A 16,317-nucleotide genomic window follows, 5' to 3' on the forward strand; every position below is an offset into this window, starting at 1 on the left:
GAGGGACTTCATTCGTAGGATTTTTGTAACGTCATATCGTGACAGGAAGGCTCATAATAAGCAAAGCAATCTCGAGTGATTATAAAAGAATGCCACATAACCTTATATGTGTAGGGCCTGGTTATACTTAAAATTAGGTATATACTAATGTTGTGTTTTAAAAAAAAATAATATTTGCTCTATGTACACAAAGTTAACTATTTAGTAAATTAATTCTTACATTTTTACTTTTAGGTAATATAACATATTACAACGATTCATCTCTTAGAATAATTTTTTAGGATAATAGGAATCCATAACAAACCATTCATGTTTTAAAGTTTACAATGAATAATGCTCAAATACACACGTATAACCTTATTCTTGGCAACAAAACATACTCACTCGGCGTTATAAACGGTAAAATTGTTATTAAAATAAAAAAAATATGTAAAAGAGAGAAGGTATTAGTTAATTAACATTAAAGCATTATATACCTGTTGCTTCAAACTAAAATAAGCCAAATGGCCATACTCTGCTTGATTGTTATTTTATTTTAAATCCCTAATTTTAAGAGCTTTATAAAAAACTGGGCCTCTTTCTGCTTTTTCAACGGGTAAATGTGATTTATTTTGACGTGCTAAACACTGATGCCGAAGCTTTTATAGATATTCAATGTCAGATTTAATATTTTATAATATTCTTCTCTGCACTTTACATTCTGTTATACTTAAGATTCTACTGTACGCACACAAGGACGTAAGGCTCAATTGTTTTTAAGAGTCTGACATTTGAGTATTTCACTAAAACTTATTGCACTGTACGCCGTACGCAAGTTATTTAGTATTAGAACTATATGCCAATTTATTAGTTTATTCATTTAATATGAAAAGCATTATATGATTGCATGATGTTGGGTCTATTTTAATAATTTTTAATTAGTGTAAAGCAATGTATAAACGCAATATACGCGTAAAAAAATGTACGTTTTAAAAACAATTTCTACAAGAGATGCAAGGAATAAACGGATTATACATAAGAAACAATGCTATTATTATTTGGAAAATTCCCAGCAAAACAATAAGCTAATGGATTTATCATAGTGACATCTAAATTGGAAGTGCGAATCATTGTGGGCCGTCAAAAAAAGATCAAGAAAAATTTTGGAACAAGTTTTACTACCCTTTCAAGATAAAAATATTTCACACAATATGCAAGAAAATTGATAATCATCATGTCCGACAATACTTAGCACTGTTGAAAAAATTATTATTTCGTAGTGAAATATCTATTATAATACAGAATACGAACTCACTGTACGCTTATAATTATTTCAATAATTACACACTTTTTTACTGTTAAGATCGATTTACATTTATCCACATACGTGTCATAGATTAAATTTTTATATCTATTGATGAATAAATGCCCAACCCCATTCTTTACCGTCATTTGTGGCCATAAAAAATTTACTCACTCGGGGTTTTGAAACAGTAAAGTTTGTATTTAATAATAAAAATTAATGAAAAAGTGAGCAGTTACAGTTATGTAATGTTATAGCATTACAAGCACATAACTGAAGCTTCAAAGATAAATAAGCCAGAGGGCCAAACTCTGCTTGTTTAATATTTTCTTTTTACATTCCAAATTGTAGGAGGTTTAATAAAAACTGAGCCTTTTTCTGCTTTTCAAACGGGTGGATGCGATTTTATTCTGACGTGTTGAAAACTGATGCCGAAGCTTTTTAGAGATTAAACGTCAGCTTAAATGTTTTATAATGTTCTTCTCTGCACTTTACATCCTGTAATACAATTCTACTGTACGCACACAAGGACGTGAGCTCAAATGTTTTAATGAGTATAAAATTGGAGTATTTCACTAAAACTTATTGCTCTGTACGCCGTACGCAAGTTATTTAGTAGTATTATAAACCTACATATGCCGTTTGTTTAGTTTATTTATTTAATAAGAAAAAGCATTGATTGCCTGTTTTTGTCTTTTCGAAATTGTTTATAAGTGTCAAGCAATATATAAACGCAATATACGCTTATGAAAATGTTTTACGTTTTAAAACAATTGCTAAAAATGAACGCAAGGAATAAACGCATTAATACATAAGAAACAATGCTATTATTACTAGGAAATTCCCAGCAAGAAAATAACCTAATGGAATTATCATAGTGACGTATAAATTGGTAGTGCGAATTATTGTGGGCCGTTTTCCCTAAACTAGGGACTCTTGCATTATGTTTAACATACATTTATAAATTAATCTGGGGAAACATAGGTTGGCAAGGTAGTTGACACCATGTGACTATGCCAGGAGATAATTAACTTTCAATCATCCACAGACCTTCTTTCTAAATATTTTTGGAAGACTGTATGAAAATGGTATATCATGGTAGAGATGATGACATTTACTACTATTAAATTTATACTATTTTGTTGCTTTTATAATGAAAAATATACGAAAATTCTTTTAATCTAATTTTAATTAATATTTTTGGTATAGTATTGAAACTGTAAACATCCACTAGCTTACACGAATCAAGAAAGTTTTTAAGTAAATTTCAACTTTATAGATCGGATTTGTAGCATTATATCATAATATTTATATTTATAATAAAAAAAAATTAACATTTAAAACATAATAAAACATTTAAAAAATTATTGTTCCCTGTAGCCTGTATTCTACCTGAAAGTAGAACCTATATGAAAGAAACATATAAAAAACGTGTGACCTCACTGGAAAATTTAAAGAATTTCTCGAAAAATCTTTAATCACAAATACTTGATATCTAAAGTTGTGTAATTTGAATTCAAAGAGCGATACTATACAGCGAGTTATACAGTGATACCTATGCATTAGTTCAATGTATTCAATTTTTATGTGTAAATATTACATCATGACAGTACGATCATATGTTTGATTATTTTACCCAATTTTGTCAATATTCTTTAACTTTATAAAGTTAAAACATAACAAAAGTAACGACACTCTTTGATCTAACGACACATCGCGCAACAAGGCAAACACATTTATTTATTCTGGGTCATAAAGCAGTACACAAGACACTGAATGCAATTGTTATTACAGAAAGTCGTAAAGGTGACATCACATCAGTTTCTCACTGATAGGTTTTACGATAATAATACGATTTTTTAATGCCTACTAATTTAGTTCATTGACTGTACCGATGGAAATAGTATTATACATGGGATGGGAAACAAGAACTTAGCTGTATTCTATTATTTTTACATAGCAACATTGTAATAATATAAGTATTAAAATGTACTACTATTATTAATCATGATTGGTTTTGTTTTTAATTTCCATACACAATGTCTGTATCCATGAAGTTTAGAAAACTATACTTTTATGAATTCAACCTAAGTACTAAATTATATATATACGTCTATTTATACTTTTTCTCAGGGTAGAATTTCGTACTCCAATTTTGCGCAAGTAATATAATTAATTTGGACTATTGGTGCAAAACCTGAAATAAGAATTATTCATACTTCTGCTTAACTTCTGGTCCTCTTACACATAAACATTGAAAAAAGTGTACCTGTTGCACGATATATGACTAATTCAATTTTTAAAGTATCACAAGACCTTATACTTTTACATCACAACTGCTTTTATAAAGAAAAATTGGAACTTAAACTTTACAGTTCCTATTCAGTGATCTAAAATAGTTCAGGTGTTACTAAAATTGTAGGTGCTATCAAACAAATACAAGGAAAGTTGCTTATAAATTGTGGGCTTAATCACGCGTGCTAGTTAATTACGAGTATGCAAATAAAATATGTGCCAAAGCCATCACAGTTTATCACCGGAAAACTCTATCAACAAAAGTGCACTTTTTATTGTTAAATACACAAAGGACTTTTGCGATTGCGTGGATAAGTCGAACAATTATTTTCTCATTCACTAAACATAACAATGGGAGAACGCTTCCGAGCTCCTGAATTTTACTGCATTGTTTGCTTGCCAATAAATAGATGATTCTGAACAATATTGTCCTCAGCATCAGTTAATGACGGTTGAAATAAGGATGAATTATTTGTTAATTATTTCAACACTAATCGTATATGCCGGACGTTTATAACTAGCAACTTTCCATTTAAATGTTTAATTTCCGAAAAACTAAACAACACTGGATAGTTCATGTTACGTTGTATTATTAAGTATGAAAAACTGTTTTAAGTATTTTACAGTAGATTTTACCATTACAAAAACTAACATGGTAAATATTTGTTATCCATTATAGTACTTAACGAGGGAACTCACATCAAAAGATAGTTTTTTCTCCACTCTTAGACAAATTTATTGGCCATTACATATTTTTAGTTCCGTATGTAGGAATATTGTCAGAATTATAATAAAGTCAAACAAATAGATTAATGTGTTTGGAATTCATTAATTCAAAGATTTAAATCCTTTTAAATACACTACTCTATTTTGACTACCGCAACATTCAGTTAAATTTAATAAAACATATTTTTATTCTAACAACTCCTCTACAATCTTATTTAAAATATAGTTCAGGAATAAAAAAGATCAAGAAAAATTTAGAACAGGTTACTACCCTTTCAAGATAAAAATATTTTACATAATATACAAGAAAATGATAAATCATTCCGACAATACTTAGCACTATTGAAAAAATTATTATTTCGTAGTGAAATATCTATTATAATATAGAATACGAACTCACTGTACGCTTATAATTATTTCAATAATTACACTGTTTTTTACTGTTAAGATCGATTTACCTACATTTATCCACATACATATCATAGATCATTTTTTATATGTATTGATGAATAATGCTTAACCCGATTCTTTACCGTCATTTGTGGCCATAAAAATTACTCACTCGGGGTTTTAAAACAGTACAGTTTGTATTTAAAAATAAAAATTAATGAAAAAGTGAGCAGTTACAGTTATGTAATGTTATATCATTACAAGCACTTAACTGAAGCTTCAAAGGTAAATAAGCCAGAGAGCCAAACTCTGCTTGTTTAATATTTTCTTTTACATTCCAAATTGTAGGAGCTTTAACCCTTAAAGCGCCGTAAGCGCATATGCGCGCGAGGATCGACTTTGCTCTGAACGCCGCCGTAAGCGCGTAGACGCGCAATATACTTGTTTTTACTATTTTGCACTGTTAGTTCAGAGTTTGTCCGCTAGACTGTGAGGGGTGTATGTTACAGTAGTGTAGCGGGGCTGTGCCAAAATCACGTGATAATCTTTGTGTTTAACGATCGATACTGAACCGGTTTTTGTTGAACAGCTGGCAGTTTGGTAGTATTGCTCAACGCCGCAAGCGCATTTATGCGTACGTCACTGCCACGCCGCGCGCCGGGCAGCTCTTGTGTTCTTCTTCATATCCTGTTGAAGCAGTGCGAATAGTTGATCGGTAAACTACTGTGTAGTTTTATGTGTTATATGATCATCTTTTTATGAAAGTTATATATTTATAAACTTTTGAAATAAAACAGTTTCTTGAATGGCGATAAAAGTCTTTTTTCCTCGTAGAAATATTTTTACTCCTTATATTTATAATTATGTATTTTAGCTCTTATTCCGAAATCCTACATTTATGTTTATTTTTTTATTTAGGCTTGTTTTTACTCCAATAAGTGTTACAATATTTTATTTACTTCTATAAACCATTTTGTAATTATTATAAAAATAACACCCGTTAGAGGACTAACATTTAGAAAATATTTGGTTTTCAAATTTTTGGCATGTAAATTTAATTTTTTATTATAACTTTGTATATGTAATATACTTATTTTCTAGTTCTATTCTAGTACATATAAGCAACGCAATGTCATCATTGATATAGTACATAATAATAAAAGGAAACAGTAAGCATTGGGTAAAATTTATAAAGGAGCTGGAACGTTACATAGTAAATCATGTGTATTTTGGGCAATAAATATGATAAAGATATTTTTTTGCAGTTTCTGTTTTATTTTGTTACCTAAAAAAAGAAATTAAAATTAGCGTTGAGAAAATCTAATTTTAATTTTTTAATAATAAATGAGCGCTAATCCAAAATTTTAGCTGAAACTGTTTGGCGCTTTAAGGGTTAATAAAAACTGAGCCTTTTTCTGCTTTTCAAACGGGTGGATGCGATTTATTCTGACGTGTTGAAAACTGATGCCGAAGCTTTATAGAGATTAAACGTCAGCTTAAATGTTTTATAATGTTCTTCTCTGCACTTTACATCCTGTAATACAATTCTACTGTACGCACACAAGGACGTGAGCTCAATTGTTTTTAAGAGTATAAAATTGGAGTATTTCACTAAAACTTATTGCTCTGTACGCCGTACGCAAGTTATTTAGTAGTATTATAACCTACATATGCCGTTTGTTTAGTTTATTTATTTAATAAGAAAAAGCATTGATGGCCTGTTTTTGTCTTTTCGAAATTGTTCATAAGTGTCAAGCAATATATAAACGCAATATACGCTTATGAAAATGTTTTACGTTTTAAATAATTGCTAAAAATGAACGCAAGGAATAAACGCATTAATACATAAGAAGCAATTCTATTATTACAAGGAAATTTCCAGCAAGAAAATAAACTAATTGAATTATCATAGTGACGTATAAACTGGAAGTGCGAATTATTGTGGTCCGTTTCCCTAAACTAGGGACTCTTGCATTGTGTTTAACTTACATTTCTAAATTCAGTTGGGGAAGTATAGGTAGTTGACACCATGTGACTATGCCAGGAGATAATTATTAACTTTCAATGATCCACAGACCTTCTTTATAAATATTTTTGGAACACTGTATGAAAATGGTATATCATGGTATAGATGATGACATTGACTACTATTAAATTTATACTATTTTGATCTTTTAAATTAAAAAAATGTCCGAGAATTCTTATAATATTATTAATTTTAATTAATATTTTTTGTGTAGTATTGAAACTGTAAAACATCCACTAGCTTACACGAATCAAGTAAATGTTTAAGTAAATTTCAACTTTATAGAACGGAGTTGTACTATTATGTCATTATATTTATATTTATTATTTTAAAACAAAAAAATTTTACAAAATTATGTTCCCTGTAACCTGTATTCTACGAGAAATTAGAAACAATATGCAAAAAACATATAAACGTGTGAATTCACAATGGAAAATTTTAAAAATATCTTAAAAATAATCCCATCTTGGTATCTAAAGTTGTGTAATTTGAATTCAAAGAGTAATACTATACAGCGAGTTATACAGCGATAACTATATATTATTTCAATGTACGGTATTCAACTGTTATGTGTAAATATTGCATCATGGCAGTACGATCATATGTTTGATTATTTTACCCAATTTTGTCAATTTTCTTTAAATTTATAAAGTTAAAACATAACAAATGTAACGACACTCTTTGATCTAACGACACATCGCGCAACAAGGCAAACACAGTTCTCTATTCTGGGTCATAAAGCAATACAAAAGATACTAAACGAAATTTTTATTACAGAAAATAGTATAGGTGACATCACATCAATTTCTCACTGATAGGTTTTACGATAAAAAAACTATTTATTTAATGTCTACGTATTAAATACTGATTTAATTCATAAACTCTACCAATGTATAGTATGATACAGCGAACACGGGTTGGGAAACAAGAACTTAGCTGTATCCTATTATTTTTCCATAGCAACTGTAATAATTTTAGTATTAAAATGTACTACTAATATTGATCATGATTGGTTTTAGTTTTTTATTTCCATACACAATGTCTGTATCCATGAAGTTTAGAAAACTATACTTTTTTGAATTGAACCTAAGTACAAAATTATATATAATATGTCTATTTATACTTTTTCTGATGGTAGAATATCATACTCTAATTTTGTGGAAGTAATATAATTAATTTGGACTATAGGTGCAAAACCTGAAATAAGAATTATTCATACTTCTGCTTAACTTCTGGTCCTCTTAAACATAAACATTGAAAAAAGGGTACCTGTTGCACGATATATGACTAATTCAATTTTTAAAGTATCACAAGACCTTATACTTTTACATCACAATTGCTTTTATAAAGAAAAATTGGAACTTAAACTTTACAGTTCCTATTCAGTGATCTAAAATAGTTCAGGTGTTACTAAAATTGTAGGTGCTATCAAACAAATACAAGGAAAGTTGCTTATAAATTGTGGGCTTAATCACGCGTGCTAGTTAATTACGAGTATGCAAATAAAATATGTGCCAAAGCCATCACAGTTTATCACCGGAAAACTCTATCAACAAAACTGCACTTTTTATTGTTAAATACACAAAGGACTTTTGCGATTGCGTGGAAAAGTCGAACAATTATTTCTCATTCACTAAACATAACAATGGGAGAACGCTTCCGAGCTCCTGAATTTTACTTTATTGTTTGCTGCCAATAAATAGATGATTCTGAACAACATTGTCCTCAGCATCAGTTAATGACGGTTGAAATAAGGATGAATTATTTGTTAATTATTTCAACTCTAATCGTACATGCCGGACGTTTGTAACTAGCAACTTTCCATTTAAATGTTTAATTCCGAAAAACTAAACAACACTGGAAAGTTCCTTTTACGTTGTATTATTAAGTATAAAAAACTGTTTTAAGTATTTTACAGTAGATTTTACCATTACAAAAAATAACATGGTAAATATTTTTTATCCATTATAATACCTTACGAGGGAACTCACATCAAAAGATAGTTTTTTTTTTCTCCACTCTTAGACACATTTATTGGCCATTACATATTTTTAGTTCCGTATGTAGAATTATTGTCAGAATTATGATAAAGTCAAACAAAAAGATTAATGTGTTTGGAATTCTTTAATTCTAATATTTACATCCTTTAAATACACTACTCTATTTTGACAACCGCAACAGTCAGTTAAACTTTATAAAACATATTTTTATTCTAACAATTCCTCTACAATCTTATTTAAAATATAGTTCAGGAATAAAAAAGATCAAGAAAAATTTTAAACTGTTACCACCCTTTCAAGATAAAAATATTTCACGCAATATACAAGAAAATGATAAATCATTCCGACAATATGTGGCACTATTGAAACAGTTATTATTGCGTAGTGGAATATCTATTATAATAAAGAATACAAACGTTCTGTACGCTTATAATTACTTCTATAACTATACAGTTTTTACTGTCAAGATCGATATACATTTATCCACATACGTATCATAGATCATTTTTTATATGTATTTATGAATAATGCTCAACCCCATCCCTTTACCGTCATTTGTGGCCATAACAAAATACTCACTTGGAGTTTTAGAAAAGTAATATTTGTATTTAATAATAAAAGAATATGAAAAAGTGAGCATTTTCAGTTATTTAAAGTTATATCATTACAAGCACATAACTGAAGCTGCAAAGGTAAATAAGCCAGAGGGCCAAACTCTGCTTGTTTATTATTTTATTTTACATCCCTAATTATTGTAGGAGCTTTAATAAACACTGAGCCTCTTTCTGCTTTTTCCACAGGTGAATGCGAGATTCAACGTCACATTAAATGTTTTGTAATGTACCTCTGTGCACTTTACATACTATAATACTTCAAATCCTACTTCACGCAAACAAGGACGTGAGCTCGCTTGTTTTTATCTGTATTAAATTTAAGTATGTGACTCATATTTATTGGTGTATAGGGTATATATTGCAGATTATAATCTATATATATGCAAATTTTAAATGAAAAAAAAAAGAAATTAGTGCATGATTTTGCATCTATTTCCAAATTTCTATAAGTGCCATGAAATGTTTAAAAAGGCTATATAAACGTAACAAAATGTGTTTAAATTATAAAATAACTGCTTAAAAAAATTCATTAATATCAAATTTATTCCTATGTTTAATGGTTAGACGTGTCAATCTATTTCTAGACATTCTGATTGAATGCATGGACGTTTAAGAAACAATGCTGTATTTCTTAGTTAATTCCTAGCCGGAAAATAACCTACCGGAAGTAAATATCTTAGTGACAAATAAATAAAAAAGTGTGAATTATTGTGGGCCGTTTTCAATAATATAGGAATACTTTCAGTGGGTTTAAAAAAATGTTAAAAACAACGTGTGTTAATATAGGTTGGCGTGCTGGTTGATACTATTCGACCATGCCAGGAGATAAATTCACTCGGAGAACTGTTTTGGAAGACTATGAAAAAAGTTTTATTTTGGTATATATGGTGACATAGTATACTATTTTGATAGTATTATGATAAAATAATTACCAGACATTGTGTATATGTAATTTTATTTTATATATTTTGTATAGTTTTTAATCCTTAAACATCGACTAGCTTACATGGTCAAATAGAAAATTTGAAGTAAGTATTTATTTTTTTAGAATATATTTGTACCTTCATGTAATAATATTTATAGATATTATTTTTAAAAGAAAAATTACAAAAACGTTTTCTATCTTGCCTAGTTTATACCTGAAAGTAGAACCTAGATGCAGAAAACATACTAATACGTGTGTCTTAACACTGGACAATTCGAACGATTGCCATGACAGGCACATCAATAACCGCAAATGAAAGGATATTGAAGTAAAAGATATTGGTTGGTAGGTATATTTTACTGGGAAAAATGACTGCTGGAGAGCTTTTGCTGGTTCCCATTTAATAGTTTATTAAACCTAAAAATTAGTAAATATTAACTACACATATCTCGCCTCCCCTCCTTGAGTAGACGAGAGTGGAACTGAGGTAGCCCTCCCTTCTTCTCATGTTATATAACAAAGATAGTGCCCGTGTTTCCAGTGGTAGTACTAGGAAAAATAAAATAAAGCGATGCAATAAATTTGAAGTGCTCAGTAACCATAGAGCTATTGCAATGACGGACAGAATTTGGCGTCTGCTATTTTTCTATTTAGCCCCATAATGTTTCACCGTAAATCGGGGCAATCATTGATTACCAAAAGAAAAAATTCAGTTGAGCTCAACTATCGACGTTGAATACTGAGGACATAGCGGTCAAACGAAAATACATTCATACGGATTATCCTCGGGCATTGTTTTATAATCTCAGATCAAAAAAGTAACCTTTATACATACTTTTAAGTCTCTAAAAATTTTCTGTACATCCAATAAAAGAAAAAATATTATTAAATATCCTAAACCATTTGTAGACAACAGATACGAGTAATAATCCTACTAATATTATAAATACAAAAGTGCCTTTAATTGTTTGATATGCTTTCACATATAAACCATTCAATCAATTGTTCTAAAATTTTCCATGAACATTCCAAATGTCAATAGAAAACGTTAAAAAAGAATCATCAATTCGTTTGATTAACTTCTGGTTCTGGTCCTATTAATAAAAAAAAATTGTTAAACTGGTATCTGTTGCACTATATATGACTAATTCTAATTTTAAAATATCACACGACCCTATATTTATACACCATGAATGATAATATTAAGAAAAATTGGAACTTCAACTTTAGAGTTCCTATTCCTTTATCTAAAATAGTTCATGTGTTTCTGAAATTGAGGGAGCTATAAAAAATACAAGGAAAGTTGCATAGAAATCGTGGGCGTTGTCACGTTTGGTAGTTAATTACGATTATGCAAATAAACATTTGTATCAAAACCATCACAGTTTAGCAAAAGCAAACTCTATAAAAAAGCACTTTTGATTGTTAAATACACAAAATACATTTGCGATTTAATGGAAAACTGTAACAATTATTTCTCCATAAAAAATATAACAAAGGGAGAACGCTTCCGAGCTCCTGACTTTTACTGCATTGTTTGCTTGCCAATAAATGTCTGAATCTGAACAACATTGTCCTCAGGACGAGTTAATGACCGTTGAACTAAAGGTGAATTATTTCAACTCTAAATGTAGATACCGGACGTTAGCAAAAGTTCCTTTCAGATTTTATTATTAGTTTATTAGTAGAGTTAATGACGATTGAAATAACTATGAATTATGTTAACTATTTCAGCACTAATCGTATATAATGGACGTTTATAACTTTAGCGACTACTTAAATCTATGTCCTAAAAATTGCAAAATTTATCTAATTAAAAATATTTGTTATTTACTAATAAATACATAAATAGAAAAAGCTACTTAAATTCAGAATTATCATCTCAGTTTCTCAAGCTTCATTTCTACACAAGGCGTCATTAAAACTGCACTGAGCTTGTTAAAGTACAGTGGTTTATTTGTGGCCCAACACAATGTATACTTACACAAGGCGTCTTAATTTATATGCAAGTTTTATTTCCACGTAGTTCTTGCTTTGATTTTAAAAACAGCTTACCACCTTTTTAGATAATGTATTTATGTATGTATGAATATTTCAAATAAAACGATATGATAGATATTTAAAATATTTATAAGTATATAAGGACTTTGAAATGAATTAATTCTGAAGAAAATGCCTAAAATATCTCCAGTACAATCATATGTAGGTTGATTTGTATTGAAATCACCATCGTGTATGTGTATGTTTTCGTAAAGAGTGTTTTAAAATTGAGCTTCACAGTTAAAAACCTGCTTTATTCATAATGACTACAGTGTTACTTTTGTTATCTTTGAGATATAAAACGCCTTTTTCTTAATTTCTAATTAAATTGTTTTATTTATTTTAATTATTAAATATTTGGCCTTTCTTTATTCGAGACAAATGTTGGAATATTTATTGTTTCAGACAATTTGGGAGAGTTCTGACCTAATTGCACTTTTATCATCATTGGTAAGATATTTTTATACTGGTTTTTCAGCCAAACATTTATACATATATAAATATTTATTTTATTTTACTTTTAGTTAAACAAATCTTGAATTAAACCTTCATTCCGCTGATAGTTATTTTAAAATTTCAATTTGTTATGCTATATAACAACTGACGCTGGCATTTTTTATTTTGAAAGGCCCCGTGTATAAAATAATATTGGATAATTGTGACATTTATTTTATCAATTAATACAAAATATTTATATACGGTTCGATAATTTTCTTTAACTATATATAAAACACACATAGACACACACACAGATACATGAATACTTTTCATTACCATAAACCACTAGAAGAGATAATTATTATATCTGAATTGAGTAATGTTTTGCAATACAGTCTCTAAATTGACTGCTATAGTTGAGATCATACATTTAAAGAGGTCTTAGTGAAATAAAAATAAAAAATGTTCTAAGCAGTTCAACTTTCCACATTGGGATAGAACTTTAACAAGAACCTACTTTAAATGTTTATAAATTAACAACTATACCGAACACAAGGATAGTGTAACATATCCTGTACATGCATATGATACTTAAACTTAGCCTTAGTTTTAAAAAGATTGAGTTCAAAAAATATATATATTCCATTAACTGTAATAGAATTATGTTTAATATTTCTTGCTGTCAAACAGCAAATGCTATTTTTCAAGGGCGCGTTCGTTTGTATGGGGAAGATAAATATTTCCACTTGTCAGTACAACTTTTTATACGCCTGCATTCTAAATAATTTATGAAAAAAAATTAAGAGGCTAAAATAGAATTATTCATAGATTAAAAACAACATATAGTGGGAAAGTACAAAAACAATTAGTCAGTAACGTATAATTTTGATATAAATGAATCCAAAAGAAGCAAAATAAGTGTTCTCTTTCCCAGATGAGTTTTAACTTATACTCAAATCTACAAATCGGTATAACACTTCTTAGAATTCTTGAACTAGGTCTAATTTCACCAAGGTACATAATTGACCTACAGGGTCCAGAAAAGAGATCTTCAATGGAGATTATATGTACATTAGTGTTACTAGAGTTTGGCAGTCCTGTTTTTATAATATCCATGCTTATTAATTCCTTTATTCCTTAGCTTATTCTTTTATTGTATAATTGACGTACCATAAGTTTATATAAATTCAAGTGTACAGGTAGAATGGGAGAACTAATATCAAGGAAATAATTTATGTTAAATGTCCTGATTATGTTCCCGGGAATTCCAAAACTCATTAAAATAAAAGAACAATCATCAACAAATTAAATGAAAGCTATTAAATTGCACAAAAACAATAACTAATATATAGATAACTATTAAACTAATATATATATATATATATATATATATATATATATATATATATATATATGTATTCTAAAGTTCTACCTGTACACTTGTATTTATATAAACTTATACTACTTTAATCTTACATTAAAAGAACAAGCTGAGGGATGAAGGAATTAATAAACATGGACATGTTTTTGTAAAATACTGTGCGTTGTATAAAACAGGACGGCCAAACTCTGGCAAAACTAACGTAGCATTTAATCTCCATAGAATTCTCTCCTCTGGACCCAGTAAGTCAATCATCGCAGTCAATATAGAGACGGTATTTAGAAACATTTCTCAATTCAGATATGTTAATTATCACTTCTGGTGGTTTTTGGTAATGGAAGTATTTAATGTGTCTGTGTGTGTTTGTTATATAGTTTGAGAAAGTTATTACCGTATATAAATAGTTTACGTTTTAAAATAACTTTACAATAAATCTGGTAAAACGCACATGTTTCAAATTCTAAACAGATTTGGTGTTGTTAAGGAATGGAGGTGAATATAGTCAGGACAATACGAATTAATTTATATCTCCAAGAAAATTTACAATACTATCTGTACTGAAATTTTTATTTCATAAATAAATGTAGTATTTACTAAAATTGACTAGTGCTGATTATCTCATAAAACAGTGAAGCATGCAAGATGTATTTAAAGTAGTTTAACATAAAGTGACCCCCCCCCCACCCCCCCCCCCCCCCACCCCCCCCCCCCCCCACCCCCCCCCCCCCCCACCCCCCCCCCCCCCCACCCCCCCCCCCCCCCACCCCCCCCCACATTTCTCTGTTTTTTTTCCTAAGTCATAACTCTTGAAAAATTGCTCTGTCTACAAGTTAGATTCAAGTTTGTTTACAAAATGTATTTATTCTTCAATTTCCCCGATACCATCATGTTTACCAATACGAATAATTAAAAAATATTAAATTACCATTTAACCGAACCTCATCAACCACCCTCGTATGTCATGTAACTTTAATATAAATGAAGCATCGTGGGAATTAATATAAGTTAGTTTGTTCTTGAGGATATCGTTCTGATATTGAAACATATTGAGAGAGGACAGAAAATATTTTAGCATAGATTAAACTTTCGTTTATATGGTTTAACTCCACTCAAACAAATTTAAGGTTATTTTATTACAACTTGCATACGGTCATTGCTATGAAATGGTGGTATGTTCATTTTACAGTAACAAATAAATGTTTATTTAATTTAATTTTTTAATATTAATATATCACAACTTGCATACGATGATTACTATGAAGTGATGGTTTATTAACTTTAAAATAACAAATCAATGTTTATTTTATTTACGTTTTTTAAGGTTTATATAGTACAAATTGCATACGATCATTGCTATGAAGTGTGGTATATTGATTTAACAATAACAAATAAACATTTATTTTATTGAATTTTTTTTGAAATGTAATGGAAACAAATGAAATTTTTACAAAACATAAGCATCTTGTACCACTCGAGGGGCAGGAAATTTTTCATTTCTGCCTGTCGGACTGTCCAGACGGGTGTGGCTGCGCGATACCTCAAAATCTTACTTGCACATAAAAAATTTAAAATAAAATTTCATCTGAGGAACATCGAATATATTTATGTATATTTAAATATATATATATATATATATATATATATATATATATATATATATATATATATATGTGTGTGTGTGTGTGTGTGTGTGTTTTGTGTTTTAATTTATTTTTTAATTGTCGTATTTTAACGCGTGAAATGTGTATTTAGATTGGGACTCAATTCGGTAATCTATTTTGAAGGTAACCCTCGCTGTAAATTTCGCAATACTTTAGCCTCATTCAAATCATTCCCTGGCATAACGTTATTATATGTTTTTCTACTTATATAGATTCTTAAACTTATGGTGAATCCTATAAAACTAATTTTCCATAAGCATATATTCTATCTTTGGATTATTAATTCTAAGAACATAAATGGAATTTACTGTATAAAGAGTTATGCCAAATCGCTGGGCAGCGTGGGTGAGGAATATTTCTTCAGCAATTTAAACTATAAAACACTATTAGTAACTATTTAAAATATGCATTTAACAATATCTTAGTTTTACTAAACAATTTTATGGGCATTAATTTACAGATATATTTTATAACCCTCACAATACTCGTAATAAACACCACTACTCATAATAATGGGCTTCTATTGATAGCAAATCCGT

Source organism: Homalodisca vitripennis, chromosome 8 (genome assembly GCF_021130785.1).
Source record: "Homalodisca vitripennis isolate AUS2020 chromosome 8, UT_GWSS_2.1, whole genome shotgun sequence".
In the NCBI taxonomy this organism is placed as follows: domain Eukaryota; kingdom Metazoa; phylum Arthropoda; class Insecta; order Hemiptera; family Cicadellidae; genus Homalodisca; species Homalodisca vitripennis.